The following is a 15,233-nucleotide window of genomic DNA, read 5'->3' as shown; positions in this document are numbered from 1 at the left end:
GATGGCATTGTAGATATTTCCAAGTTTATGCAGATGGTGGTGTAGATACTTCCATGTTTACACAGATGACTGTATAGGTATTTCCATGTTTTTACAGATGGCATTGTAGATATTTCCATGTTTATAGAGATAGTGGTGTAGATATTTCCATGTTTATACAGATAGCGGTTTAGCTATTTCCATGTTTACACAGACCGCGGTGTAGATATTTCCATGTTTATACAGATAGCGGTGCAGATATTTCCATGTTTGTACAGATGGCGGTGTTGATATTTCCATCTATACACAGATGACCGTGTAGATATTTCCATGTTTATACAGATGGCGGCGCAGATATTTCCATGGATATGTAGAAGGCTGTGTAGATATTTACATGTTTATACAGATAATGGTGTAGTTATTTCCATGTTTATATAGATAGCGGTGTAGATATTTCCATGTATATACAATTGGCTGTGTAGGTATTTCCATGTTTATACAGATGGCAGTGTAGATATTTCCATGTTTATACCGATAACTTTGTAATATTTCCATGTTTATACAGATGGCGGTGTTGATAACTCCATCTATACGCAGATAACCGTGTAGATATTTCCATGTTTATACAGATGGCAGTGTAGATATTTCCATGTTTATAACGATAACTTTGCAAGTATTTCCATGTTTATACAGATGGCGGTGTAGATATTTCGATGTTTATAGAGATAGCAGTGGAGATATTTCCATGTTTATAGAGATAGCGTTGAAGATATTCCACTTTTATACTGATCGCGTTGTAGATTTTTCCATGTTTGTAGAGATAGCAGTGTGGATATTTCCATGTTTATACAGATAGGGGTGTAGATATTTCCATGTTTATAGAGATGGCGGTGTAGATATGTCCATGTTTATACAGATCACGTTGTAGATATTTCCTTGTTTCTACAAATAGCGGTGTAGTTATTTCCATCTTTATACAGATAGCGGTGTAGATATTTCCTTGTTTATACAAATAGCACTGTAGATATTTCCATGTTTATACAGATCACGGTGTAGATATTTCCTTGTTTATACAAATAGCAGCGTAGTTATTTCCATGTTTATACAGATAGCGGTGTAGATATTTCCATGTATATATAGATGGCTGTGAAGATATTTCCATATTTATACAGATGGCTGTGTAGATATTTCCATGTTTATACAGATGACTTGTAGGTATTTCCATGTTTATACAGATGGCGGTGAAGATATTTCCATGTTTATAGAGATAGCTGTGTAGATATTTCCATGTTTATACAGATCGCGGTGTAGATATTTCCATGTTTATACAGATTGCGGTGTAGATATTTCCATATTTATGCAGATCGCGGTGTAGATATTTCCATGTTTATACAGATAGCGGTGTAGATACTTCCATGTTTTTACAGATATTGTTGTAGATATTTTCATGTTTACACAGATTGCGGTGTAGGAATTTCCATCTTTCTACAGATGGCATTGTAGATGTTTCCATGTTTATACAGATGGCGGTGTAGATATTTCCATGTTTATATGGATGGTGGTGTAGTTATTACCATGTTTATACAGATAGCTTTGTAGATATTTCCATGTTTTTACAGATCGTGGTGAAGATATTTCCATGTTTATACAGATCTCGGTGTAGATATTTCCATGTTTATACAGATCGCGGTGTAGATATTTCCACGATTATACAGATAGCGGTGTAGATATCTCCATGTTTATACAGATAGCGGTGTAGATATTTCCATGTATATACAGATGGCTGTGTAGATATTTCCATGTTTATACAGATGGCAGTGTAGATATTTCCATGTTTATGCAGATGGTGGTGTTGATATTTCCGTGTTTACAGAGATAGCGGTGTAGGTATTTCCATCTTTGCACAGATTGCGGTGTAGGTATTTCCATCTTTACACAGATAGTGGTGTAGATATTTCCGAGTTTACAAAGATAGCTGTGTAGATATTTCCATGTTTACACAGATGGCGTTGTAGATATTTCCATGTTTACACAGATAGCGTTGTAGATATTTCCATGTTTACACAGATAGCAGTGTAGGTATTTCCATGTTTACACAGATAGCGTTGTAGTTATTTCCATGTTTACACAGATAGCGGTGTAGGTATTTCCATGTTTATACAGATAGTGGTGTAGATATTTCCATGTTTATAGAGATAGCAATGTAGATATTTCCATGTTTGTACAGATGGCAGTGATGATGTTTCCATCTATACACAGATTGCCGTGTACGTATTTCCATGTGTATACAGATGGCATTGTAGATATTTCCATGTTTATACAGATGGTGGTGTAGATATTTCCATGTTTACACAGATGACTGTATCGGTATTTCCATGTTTATACAGGCGGCGTTGTACATATTTCCATGTTTATAGAGATAGCGATGTAGATATTTCCATATTTATACAGATAACGGTGTAGAAATTTCCATGTTTATACAGATATTGGTGTAAATATATCCATGTTTATACAGATCACGGTGTAGATATTTCCATGTTTATAGAGATAGCATTGTAGTTATTTCCATGTTTATACAGATAGCGGTGTAGATATTTCCATGTTTATACAGACCGCAGTGTAGATATTTCCATGTTTATACAGATAGCGGTGCAGATATTTCCATGTTTGTACAGATGGCGGTGTTGATATTTCCATCTATACAGAGATGACCGTGTAGATATTTCCATGTTTATACAGATGGCAGTGCAGATATTTCTATGGATATGTAGATGGCGGTGTAGATATTTCCATGTATATACAGATAGCGGTGTAGTTGTTTCCATGTTTATATAGAGAGCGGTGTAGATATTTCCATGTATGTACACATGGCTGTGTAGGTATTTCCATGTTTATAAAGATGGCGGTGTAGATATTTCCATTTTTATACAGATAACTTTGTAAGTATTTCCATGTTTATGCAGATGGCGGTGTAGATATTTCGATGTTTATAGAGATAGCATTGGAGATATTTCCATGTTTATACAAATAGCGGTGTAGTTATTTCCATGCTTATATAGATAGCAGTGTAGATATTTCCATGTATATACACATGGCTGTGTAGATATTTCCATGTTTATACAGATCACGGTGTAGATATTTCCATGTTTATACAGATAACTTTGTAAGTATTTCCATGTTTATACAGATGGCGGTGTAGATATTTCGATGTTTATAGAGATAGCAGTGGAGATATTTCCATGTTTATACAGATAGCGGTGTAGATATTTCCATGTTTATACTGATCACGGTGTAGATATTTCCATGTTTATAGAGATGGCGGTGTAGATATTTCCATGTTCATAGAGATAGCGCTGTTGATTTTTCCATGTTTATAGAGATAGCTGTGTGGATATTTCCATGTTTATACAGATAGGGGTGTAGATATTTCCATGTTTATAGAGATGGCGGTGTAGATATTTCCATGTTTATACAGATCACGGTGTAGATATTTCCATGTTTATACTGATCGCGGTGTAGATATTTCCATGTTTATACAGATCATGGTGTAGAAATTTCCATGTTTATACAGATCGTGGTGCTGATATTACCGTGTTTATAGGGATAGCGGTGCAAATATTTCCACATTTATAGAGATAGCGGTGTAGTTATTAGCATGTTTATACAGATGGCGGTGTAGATATCTCCATGTATAAACAGATGTCTGTGTATAAATTTCCAAGTTTAAACAGATGGCGGTATAGATATTTCCATGTTTATACAAATAGCGGTGTAGTTATTTCCATGTTTATACAGATAGCGGTGTAGATATTTCCATGTATATACAGATGGCTGTGTAGATATTCCATGTTTATACAGATGGCTGTGTAGATATTTCCATGTTTATACAGATGACTTTGTAGGTATTTCCATGTTTATACAGATGGTGGTGTTGGTATTTCCATGTATATAGAGATAGCTGTGCAGATATTTCCATTTATATACAGATAGCGGTGTAGATATTTCCATATTTATACAGACAGCTGTGGAGATATTTCCATGTTTATACACATAGCGGTGTACATACTTCCATGTTTATAGAGACAGCGGTGTAGTTATTTCCATGTTTATACAGATAGCGGTGCAGATATTTCCACGTTTATACAGATGCCTATGCAGATATTTCCATATTTATACCGAGGGCTCTGTAGATATTTCCATGTTTATACAGATGGCAGTGTAGATTTTTCCATGTTCCTACACATGACTGTGCCAGGTATTTTCATGTTTATACAGATGGCTTTGTAGATATTTCCATGTTTATAGAGATAGCAGTGTAGATATTTCGATGTTTATACAGATAGCGGTGTAAATATTTCCATGTTTATACAGATCGTGGTGTAGATATTTCCATGTTTATACAGATACCGGTGTAGAAATTTCCATGTTTATACAGACCGCAGTGTAGATATTTCCATGTTTATACAGATAGCGGTGTAGATATTTCCATGTTTGTACAGATGGCGATTTTGATGTTTCCATCTATACACAGATTGCTGTGTAAGTATTTTCATGTGTATACAGATGGCATTGTAGATATTTCCGTGTTTATACAGATTGTGGTGTAGATATTTCCATGTTTATACATATGACTGTACAGGTATATCCATGTTTTTCCAGATGGCATTGTAGATATTTCCATGTTAACAGAGATAGCAGTGTAGATATTTCCATGTTTTTACAGATGGCGGTGTAGAGATTTCGATGTTTATAGAGATAGAATTGGAGATATTTCCATGTTTATACAAATAGCGGTGTAGTTATTTCCATGCTTATATAGATAGCAGTGTAGATATTTCCATGTATATACACATGGCTGTGTAGATATTTCCATGTTTATACAGATCACGGTGTAGATATTTCCATGTTTATACAGATAACTTTGTAAGTATTTCCATGTTTATACAGATGGCGGTGTAGATATTTCGATGTTTATAGAGATAGCAGTGGAGATATTTCCATGTTTATACAGATAGCGGTGTAGATATTTCCATGTTTATACTGATCACGGTGTAGATATTTCCATGTTTATAGAGATGGCGGTGTAGATATTTCCAAGTTCATAGAGATAGCGGTGTTGATTTTTCCATGTTTATAGAGATAGCTGTGTGGATATTTCCATGTTTATACAGATAGGGGTGTAGATATTTCCATGTTTATAGAGATGGCGGTGTAGATATTTCCATGTTTGTACAGATCACGGTGTAGATATTTCCATGTTTATACTGATCGCGGTGTAGATATTTCCATGTTTATACAGATCATGGTGTAGAAATTTCCATGTTTATACAGATCGTGGTGCTGATATTACCATGTTTATAGGGATAGCGGTGCAAATATTTCCACATTTATAGAGATAGCGGTGTAGTTATTAGCATGTTTATACAGATAGCGGTGTAGATATCTCCATGTATAAACAGATGTCTGTGTATATATTTCCAAGTTTAAACAGATGGCGGTATAGATATTTCCATGTTTATACAAATAGCGGTGTAGTTATTTCCATGTTTATACAGATAGCGGTGTAGATATTTCCATGTTTATGCAGATGGCGATGTTGATATTTCCATGTTTATAGAGATAACATTGTAGATATTTCCATGTTTATAAAGATAGCGGTGTAGTATTTCCATGTTTACAGAGATAGCGGTGTAGATAATTCCATATTTATACAGTTAGCGGTATTGATATTTCCATGTTTATACTGATGGCCGTGTAGTTATTTCTATGTTTATACAGATGGTGGTTTAGATATTTCCTTGTTTATACAGATATTGGTGTACATATTTCCATGTTTATGCCGATGGCGGTGTACAAATTTCCATGTTTACAGAGATAGCGGTGTAGATATTTCCATGTTTATACACATTGCGGTTTAGATATTTCCATGTTTATACAGATAGTGGTGTAGATATTTCCATTTTTATACAGGTAGCGGTGTAGATATTTCCATGTTTATATAGATCTCAGTGTATGTATTTCCATCTTTCCACCGATGGCAGTGTAGATATTTCCATGTTTATACAGATGGTGTTGTAGATATTTCCATGTTTATACAGATAGCGTTGTAGATATTTCCATGTTCATGCAGATGGCAGTGTAGATATTTCCACATTTATAGAGATGGCGGTGTAGATATTTCTTTGTTTATAGAGATAGCGGTGTAGATATTTCCATGTGTATAGAGATAGCGGTGTTGGTATTTCCATGTTTATAGAGATAGCAGTGTATATATTTCCATGTTTACAGAGATAGTGGTGTAGATATTTCCATCTTTGCGCAGATTGCAGTGTAGATATATCCATCTTTACACAGATAGCTGTGTAGATATATCCAAGTTTACACAGATAGCGGTTTAAATATTTCCTTGTTTATACAGATACCGGTGTAGATATTTCCATGTTTATACTGCTCGCGGTGTAGATATTTCCATCTTTGTGCAGATGGCAGTGTAGATATTTCCATGTTTATACAGATAGTGTTGTCGATATTTCCATGTTTATACACATGGCGGTGTAGATAGTTCCATGTTTCTGGAGATGGCGGTGTAGATATCTCCAAGTTTATAGAGATGGCGGTGTAGATATTTCCATGTTTATAGAGATGACTGTGTAGATATTTGCAGGTTTATACAGATGACGGCATAGATGTTTCCATGTTTATACAGATGGCTGTGTAGATATTTCCATGTGTATATAGATGGCAGTGTAGGTATTTCCATGTTTATAGAGATAGCGGTGTAGGTATTTCTATGTTTATACAGATAGGTGTGTAGATATTTCCAACTTTATACCGATGGCAGTGTAGATACTTCCATGTTTATACAGATGGCTTTGTAGATATTTCCAAGTTTATAGAGATAGCGGTTTAGATATTTCAATGTTTATACAGATAGCTTTGTAGATATTTCCATGTTTATACTGATAGCAGTGGAGGTATTTCCATGTTTATACAGACAGCGATGTAGATATTTCCATGTTTACAGAGATGGCGGTGTAGATATTTCCATGTTTATAGAGATGGAGGTGTAGATATTTCCATGTTTTAGAGATAGCATTGTAGGTATTTCCATGTTTATACAGATAGCGGTGTAGATATTTCCATGTTTATACAGATAGCGGTGTAGATATTTCCATGTTTATACAGACAGTGTTCAGATATTTCCTTGTTTATACAGATCGTGGTGTAGATATTTCCATGCTTATAGACATCGCGTTGTAGATATTTCCATCTTTCCACAGATGGCAGTGTAGATATTTCCTTGTTTATACAGATGGCGGTGTAGATATTTCCATGTTTATAAAGATAGCGGTGTAGATATATCCATGTTCATGTACATGGCAGTGTAGATATTTCCATGTTTATAGAGATGTCGGTGTAGATATTTCCATGTTTATAGAGATAGCGGTGTAGACATTTCCATGTCTATAGATATGGCGTTGTAGGTATTTCCATTTTCATAGAGATACTGGTGAAGATATTTCCATGTTTATACAGATCGCGGTGTAGATATTTCCATGTTTATTCAGATAGCGTTGTTGGTATTTCCATGTTTATACGGATGGCGTTGTTTGTATTTCTATGTTTATACAGATAGCGGTGTAGATATTTCCATGTTTACAGAATTAGCTGTGTAGATATCTCCATATTTGCACACATTGCAGTGTTGATATTTCCATCTTTACACAGATAGCTGTGTAGATATTTCCAAGTTTACATATAGCTCTGTAGATATTTCCAAGTTAACACAGATAGCGTTGTAGAGATTTCCATGTTTATACAGATAGCGGTGTAGATATTTCCATGTTTTTACAGATAGCGGTGTAGATATTTCTATGTTTACAGAGATAGCAGTGTAGATATTAACATCTTTCCAAAGATTGCAGTGAAGATATTTCGGTCTATACCCACATAGCTGTGTAGATATTTCCAAGTTTACACACATAGCTATGTAGATATTTCCATGTTCACACAGATAGCGTTGTAGATGTTTCCAAGTTTATACAGATAGCGGTTTAGATATTTCCATGTTTACAAAGATAGCGGTATGGATATTTCCATGTTTATAGAGCTATCGGTGTTGATATTTCTATGTTTATAGTGAGATCGGTGTAGATATTTCCATGTGTATGCAAATGGCGGTGTAGATATTTCCATGTTCATAGAGATGGCGGTGTAGATATTTCCATGTTTATACATATAGCGGCATAGATATTTCCATGTTTACACAGATAGCGGTGTAGATATTTATATCTTTGCACAGATTGCCGTGTAGATATTTACATCTTTACACAGATAGCTGTGTAGTTATTTCCAAGTTTACACAGATAGCTGTGTAGATATTTCCATGTTCACACAGATAGCGTTGTAGAAATTTCCATGTTTATACAGATAGCGGTGTAGATGTGTCCATGTTTGCAGAGATAGCGGTGGAGATATGTCCACGTTTATACAGATATCGACGTAGATTTTTCCACGTTTATACAGATAGCGGTGTAGATACTTACACGTTTATAGAGATAGCGGTATAGATATTTCCACGTTTAACAGATAGTGGTGCAGATATTTAGATGTTTACACAGACAGCGGTGTAGATATTTCCATGTTTACAGAGATAGAGGTGTAGATATTTCCATCTTTGCACAGATTGCGGTGTGGATATTTCCTTGTATATAGAGATAGCGGTGCAGGTATTTCCATGTTTATAGGGATAGCGTTGTCGATATTTCCATATTTATACAGATGGCTGTGTAGATATTTCCATGTGTATTCAGATGGCAATGCAGATATTTCCATGTTCATAGAGATGATGGTGTAGATATTTCCATGTTTACCGGGATTGCGGTGTAGATATTTCCATGTTTATAGAGATAGCGGTGTAGGTATTTCCATTTTTACAGAGAAAGCGGTGTAGATATTTCCATGTTTATACAGATGACTGGGTAGATATTTGCATGTTTATACAGATGGCGGTGTAGATATTTCCATGTTTATAGAGATAGCGGTGTAGGTAATTCCATGTATATACAGACAGCGGTGTATATATTTCCATGTTTATACAGATAGCGGTGTAGATATTTCCTGGTTTATACAGATATTGGTGGAGATATTTCCTTGTTTATACAGATCGTGGTGTAGATATTTCCATGTTTATACAGATAGCGGTGTAGATATTTCCATAATTATACAGGTAGCGGTGTAGATATTTCCATGTTTTTACAGATCGCGGTGTAGATATTTCCATGTTTCCACAGATGGCAGTGTAGATATTTCCATGTTTATACAGATGGCATTGTAGATATTTCCATGTGTGTACAGAGGGCAGTGTAGGTATTACCATGTTTATAGAGATGGTGGTGTAGATATTTCCATGTTTATACAGATGACTGCGTAGATATTTGCATGTTTATACAGATGGCGGTATAGATATTTCTATGTTTATAGAGATAGCATTGTAGATACTTGCATGTGTATAGAGATGGCGGTGTAGGTATCTCCATGTTTATAGAGATAGTGGTGAAGGTATTTCCATGTTTATACAGATAGCGGTGTAGATATTTCCATGTTTCTACATATAGCGGTGTTGGTATTTCCATGTTTATACAGATAGCGGTGTAGATATTTCCACGTTTATTCAGCTCGTGGTGTAGATATTTCCATCTTTATACAGATGGCATTGTAGATATTCCCATGTTTATACAGATGGCGATGTAGATATTTCCATGTTTCTGAAGATGGCGGTGAAGATATTTCCATGTTTACAGAGATAGCGGTGTAGATATTTTCATGTTTATAAATTTAGCGGTGTAGATATTTCCATGTTTATAGAGATAGCCGTGTAGATATTTCCATATTTATACAAATAATGGTGTAGATATTTCCATGTTTACAGACGGCGGTGTAGATATTTCCATGTTTATACAGATGACGGTGTAGATATTTCCTTGTTTATACAGATAGCGGTGTAGATATTTCCATGTTTATACAGATAGTGGTGTAGATATTTCCATGTTTACAGAGATAGCGGTGTAGATATTCCATCTTTCCACAGATTGCGGTGTAGATATTTCTATCTTTACCCAGATAGCTATGTAGATATTTCCAAGTTTACTCAGATAGCTGTGTAGATATTTCCATGTTTACACAGACAGCTTTGTAGATATTTCCATGTTTATACAGATAGTGGTGTGGAAATTTCCATGTTTATACAAATAGCGGTGTAGATATTTCCATGTTTATACAGATCGTGTTGTAGATATTTCCATGTTTATACAGATGGCAGTGTAGATATTTCCATGTTTATAGAGATAGCGGTATAGATATTTCCATGTTTATACTGATAGCGGTGGAGATATTTCCACGTTTATACAGATAGCGAGGTAGATATTTTCATTTTTACAGAGATGGCGGTGTAGATATTTCCATTTTTATAGAGATGGCGGTGTAGACATTTACATATATTGAGAGATAGCGGTGTAGGTATTTCCATGTTTATAGGGATAGCAGAGTAAGTATTTCCATGTTTATACAGACGGCTTTGTTGGTATTTCCATTTGTACACAGATGGCCGTGTAGATATTTCCATGTTTATACAGATGGCGGCATAGATATTTCCATGGACATGCAGATGCCGGTGTAGATATTTCCATGTTTATAGAGATAGCGGTGTAGGTATTTCCATCTTTGTACAGATAGCGGTGTAGATATTTCCATGTTTATACCCATAGCGGTGTAGATATTTCCAAGTTTATACATATAGTGGTGGACATATTTCCTTGTTTAGACAGATTGTTGTGTAGATATTTCCACGTTTATACAGATCGCAGTCTAGATATTTCCATATGTATACAGGTAGCGGTGTAGATATTTCCGTGTTGATACAGATCGCGGTGTAGATATTTCCATCTTTCCACAGATGGCAGTGTAGATATTTCCATGTTTATACAGATGGCGGTGTGGATATTTCCCTGTTTATACAGATAGCGGTGTAGACATTTCCATGTTCATGAAGATGGCGGTGTAGATATTTCCATGTTTATAGAGATGGCGGGGTATATATTTCTATGTTTATAGGGATAGCGGTGTAGATATTTCAATATGTACAGAGATGGCGTTGTGGGTATTTCCATGTTTATAGAGATAGTGGTGAAGATATTTCCATCTTTATACAGATAGTGGTGTAGATGTTTCCATGTTTATACAGAAAGCGGTGTTGGTATTTCCAAGTTTCTACAGATAGCGGTGTAGATATTTCCATGTTTATAAAGCTCACGGTGTAGATATTTCCATCTTTATACAGATGGCAGTGTAGATATTTCCACGTTTACACAGATGGCGGTGTAGATACTTCCATGTTTCTGGAGATGGCGGAGTAGATATTTTTATGTTTATACAGATGGCAGTGTAGATATTTCCATGTTTACACAGATGGCGGTGTAGATACTTCAATGTATCTGGAGATGGCGGAGCAGGTATTTTCATGTTTATACAGATGGCAGTGTAGATATTTCCATGTTTATAGAGTTTGCGGTGTAGGGATTTCCATGTTTATAGAGATAGCGGTGTAGTTTTTTCCATGTTTATACAGATGGCAGTGTAGATATTTCCATGTTTATACAGATAGCGGTGTAGATTTTTCCACGTTTATGCAGGTTACGGTGTAGATATTTCCATGTATATACAGATCGCGGTGTAGATATTTCCATCTTTCCACAGATGGCAGTGTAGATATTTCCATGTTTATACAGATGGCGGTGTAGAAATTTCCATATTTATACATATAACGGTGTAGATATTTCCATGTTCCTGCAGATGGCGGTGTAGATGTTTCCATGTTTATAGAGATGGCGCTGTAGATATTTCTAAGTTTATAGAGATAGCGATTTAGATAATTTCATGTGTATATTGATGGCGGTGTATGTATTTCCAAGTTTCTAGAGATAGTGGTGAAGGTATTTCCATGTTTATACAAATAGCGGTGTTGGTATTTCCGTGTTTATACAGATAGCATTGTAGATATTTCCATTTTTATACAGATAGCGGTGTAGATATTTCCATGTTTACAGAGATAACGGTGTAGATATTTCCATCTTTGCACAGATTGCGTTGTAGATATTTCCATCTTTACACAGATAGCTGAGTAGATATTGCCAAGTTTACACAGATAGCTGTGTAGACATTTCCATGTTTACACAGATAGCGTTGTAGATATTTCCATGTTTATACGGATGGCGGTGTAGATATTTCCATGTTTAGACAGATAGCGGTGTAGATATTTCCAGGTTTATAAAGATGGCAGTGTAGATATTTCCAGGTTTCTGCAGATGGCGGTGTAGATATTTCCGTGTTTCTGCAGATGGCGGTGTAGATATTTCCAAGTTTATACAATGGCAGTGTAGATATTTCCAAGTTTATACAGATGGCGGTGTAGATATTTCCATGTTTATACAGATAGAGGTGTAGATATATCCATGATTATACAGATAGCGGTGTAGATAGTACCATGTTTACAAAGATAGCGGTGTAGATATTTCCATCTTTGCACAGATTGCGTTGTAGATATTTCCATCTTTACACAGATAGCGGTATAGATATTTCCATCTTTGCACAGACTGTGCTGTAGATATTTCCATCTTAACACAGATAGTGTTGTAGATATTTAAATGTTTACACAGACAGCGGTGTAGACATTTCCATGTTTACACAGATAGCGGTGGAGATATTTCCATGTTTATAGAGATAGTGGTGTACATATTTCCATGTTTATACAGATGGCGGTGTACCAATTTCCATGTTTATACAGATAGCGGTGTAGCTATTTCCAAGTTCATACAGATAGCGTTGTAGATATTTAAATGTTTTTACAGATAGCGCTGTAGATATTTCCATGTTTATACAGATAGGGGTGCAGATATTTCCAGGAATATACAGATAGTGGTGGAGATATTTCCTTGTTTATACAATCGTGGTGTAGATATTTCCATGTTTATACAGATAGCGGTGTAGATATTTCCATAATTATACAGGTAGAAGTGTAGATATTTCCAGGTTTTTACAGATCGCGGTGTAGATATTTCCATCTTTCCACAGATGGCAGTGTAGATATTTCCATCTTTATACAGATGGCAGTGTAGATATTTCCATGTTTCTGGAGATGGCGGTGTAGATATTTCGATGTTTATAGAGATAACGGTGTAGATATTTTCATGTTTATAAATTTAGCGGTGTAGATATTTCCATGTTTATAGAGATTGCGGTGTAGACATTTCCATATATAGAGAGATAGCGGTGTAGATATTTCCATGTTTATAGGGATAGCAGAGTAAATATTTCCATGTTTATACAGACGGCTTTGTAGGTATTTCCATTTGTACACAGATGGCCGTGGAGATATTTCCATGTTTGTAGAGATGGTGTTGAAGATATTTCCATGTTTTTACAGATGACTCTGTAGATATTTGCATGTTTATACAGAAGGCGGTGTAGATATTTCCATGTTTATAGAGATAGCGTTGTAGGTATTTCTATCTTTATTCAGATAGCGGTGTAGATATTTCCATGTTTATACACATAGCGGTGTAGATATTTCCAAGTTTATACAGATAGTGGTGGACATATTTCCTTGTTTAGACAGATTATGGTGTAGATATTTCCATGTTTATACAGATCGCAGTCTAGATATTTCCATATGTATACAGGTAGCGGTGTAGATATTTCCGTGTTGATACAGATCGCGGTGTAGATATTTCCATCTTTCCACAGATGGCAGTGTAGATATTTCCATATTTATGCAGATGGCGGTGTGGCTATTTCCCTGTTTATACAGATAGCTGGGTAGACATTTCCATGTTCATGAAGATGGCGGTGTAGATATTTCCATGTTTATAGAGATGGCGGGGTATATATTTCTATGTTTTTTGGGATAGCGGTGTAGATATTTCCATATGTATAGAGATGGCGTTGTGGGTATTTCCATGTTTATAGAGATAGTGGTGAAGATATTTCCATCTTTATACAGATAGCGGTGTAGATATTTCCATGTTTAGACAGATAGCGGTGTACATATTTCCATGTTTATACAGATGGCAGTGTAGATATTTCCAGGTTTCTGCAGATGGCGGTGTAGATATTTCCGTGTTTCTGCAGATGGCGGTGTAGATATTTCCAAGTTTATACAATGGCAGTGTAGATATTTCCAAGTTTATACAGATGGCGGTTTAGATATTTCCATGTTTATACAGATAGAGGTGTAGATATTTCCATGATTATACAGATAGCGGTGTAGATATTTAAATGTTTTTACAGATAGCGCTGTAGATATGTCCATGTTTATACAGATAGGTGTGTAGCTATTTCCATGTTATACAGATAGCGGTTAGACATTTCCATGTTTATACAGATAGCGGTGTAGATATTTCCATATTTATACAGATAGCGGTGTATATATTTCCATGTTTATACAGACCACGGTGGAGATATTTCCATGTTTATACAGATAGCTGTGGAGACATTTCCATTTTTACACAGATCGCGGTGTAGATATTTTCATGTTTATACAGATAGCGTTGTCCATATATCCAAGTTTGTACAGATAGCTGTGTAGATATTTCCATGTTTATGCTGATAGCGGTGTAGATATTTCCATGTTTATTCCCATAGGGGTGTGCATATTTCCACGTTTACAGAGATTGCGGTGTAGGTATTTCCATGTTTATACTGATGGCGGTGAAGATCTTTCCATGTGTGTACAGATGGTACTGTAGATTTCCCATGTTTATACTGATGGAGGTGTAGATATTTCCTTGTTTATAGAGATAGCGGTGGTGATATCTCCATGTTTATACAGATAGCGATGAAGATATTTCCATGTTTATACAGATAACAGTGTAGGTATTTCCATGTTTATGCAGATAGCGGTGAAGATATTTCCATGTTTATAGAGATATCGGTGTAGATATTTCCATGTTTATACAGATAGCGGTGGAGATATTTCCATGTTTATACAGATAGCAGTGGAGATATTGCCTTATTTATACAGATGGCGGTGTAGATATTTGCATGTTTATACAGATAGCGATGTAGATATTTCCATGTTTACACAGATAGCAGTGGAGTTATTTCCATGTTTATACATATTGCAATGTAGGTATTTCCAGGTTAATAGAGATAGCACTGTAGATATTTCCATGTTTATACAGATGGCTGTGTTGATATTT

This window comes from Pan paniscus, chromosome 19 (genome assembly GCF_029289425.2).
Source record: "Pan paniscus chromosome 19, NHGRI_mPanPan1-v2.0_pri, whole genome shotgun sequence".
In the NCBI taxonomy this organism is placed as follows: Eukaryota; Metazoa; Chordata; class Mammalia; order Primates; family Hominidae; genus Pan; species Pan paniscus.
Note: the sequence above shows the minus strand (reverse complement) of the source record.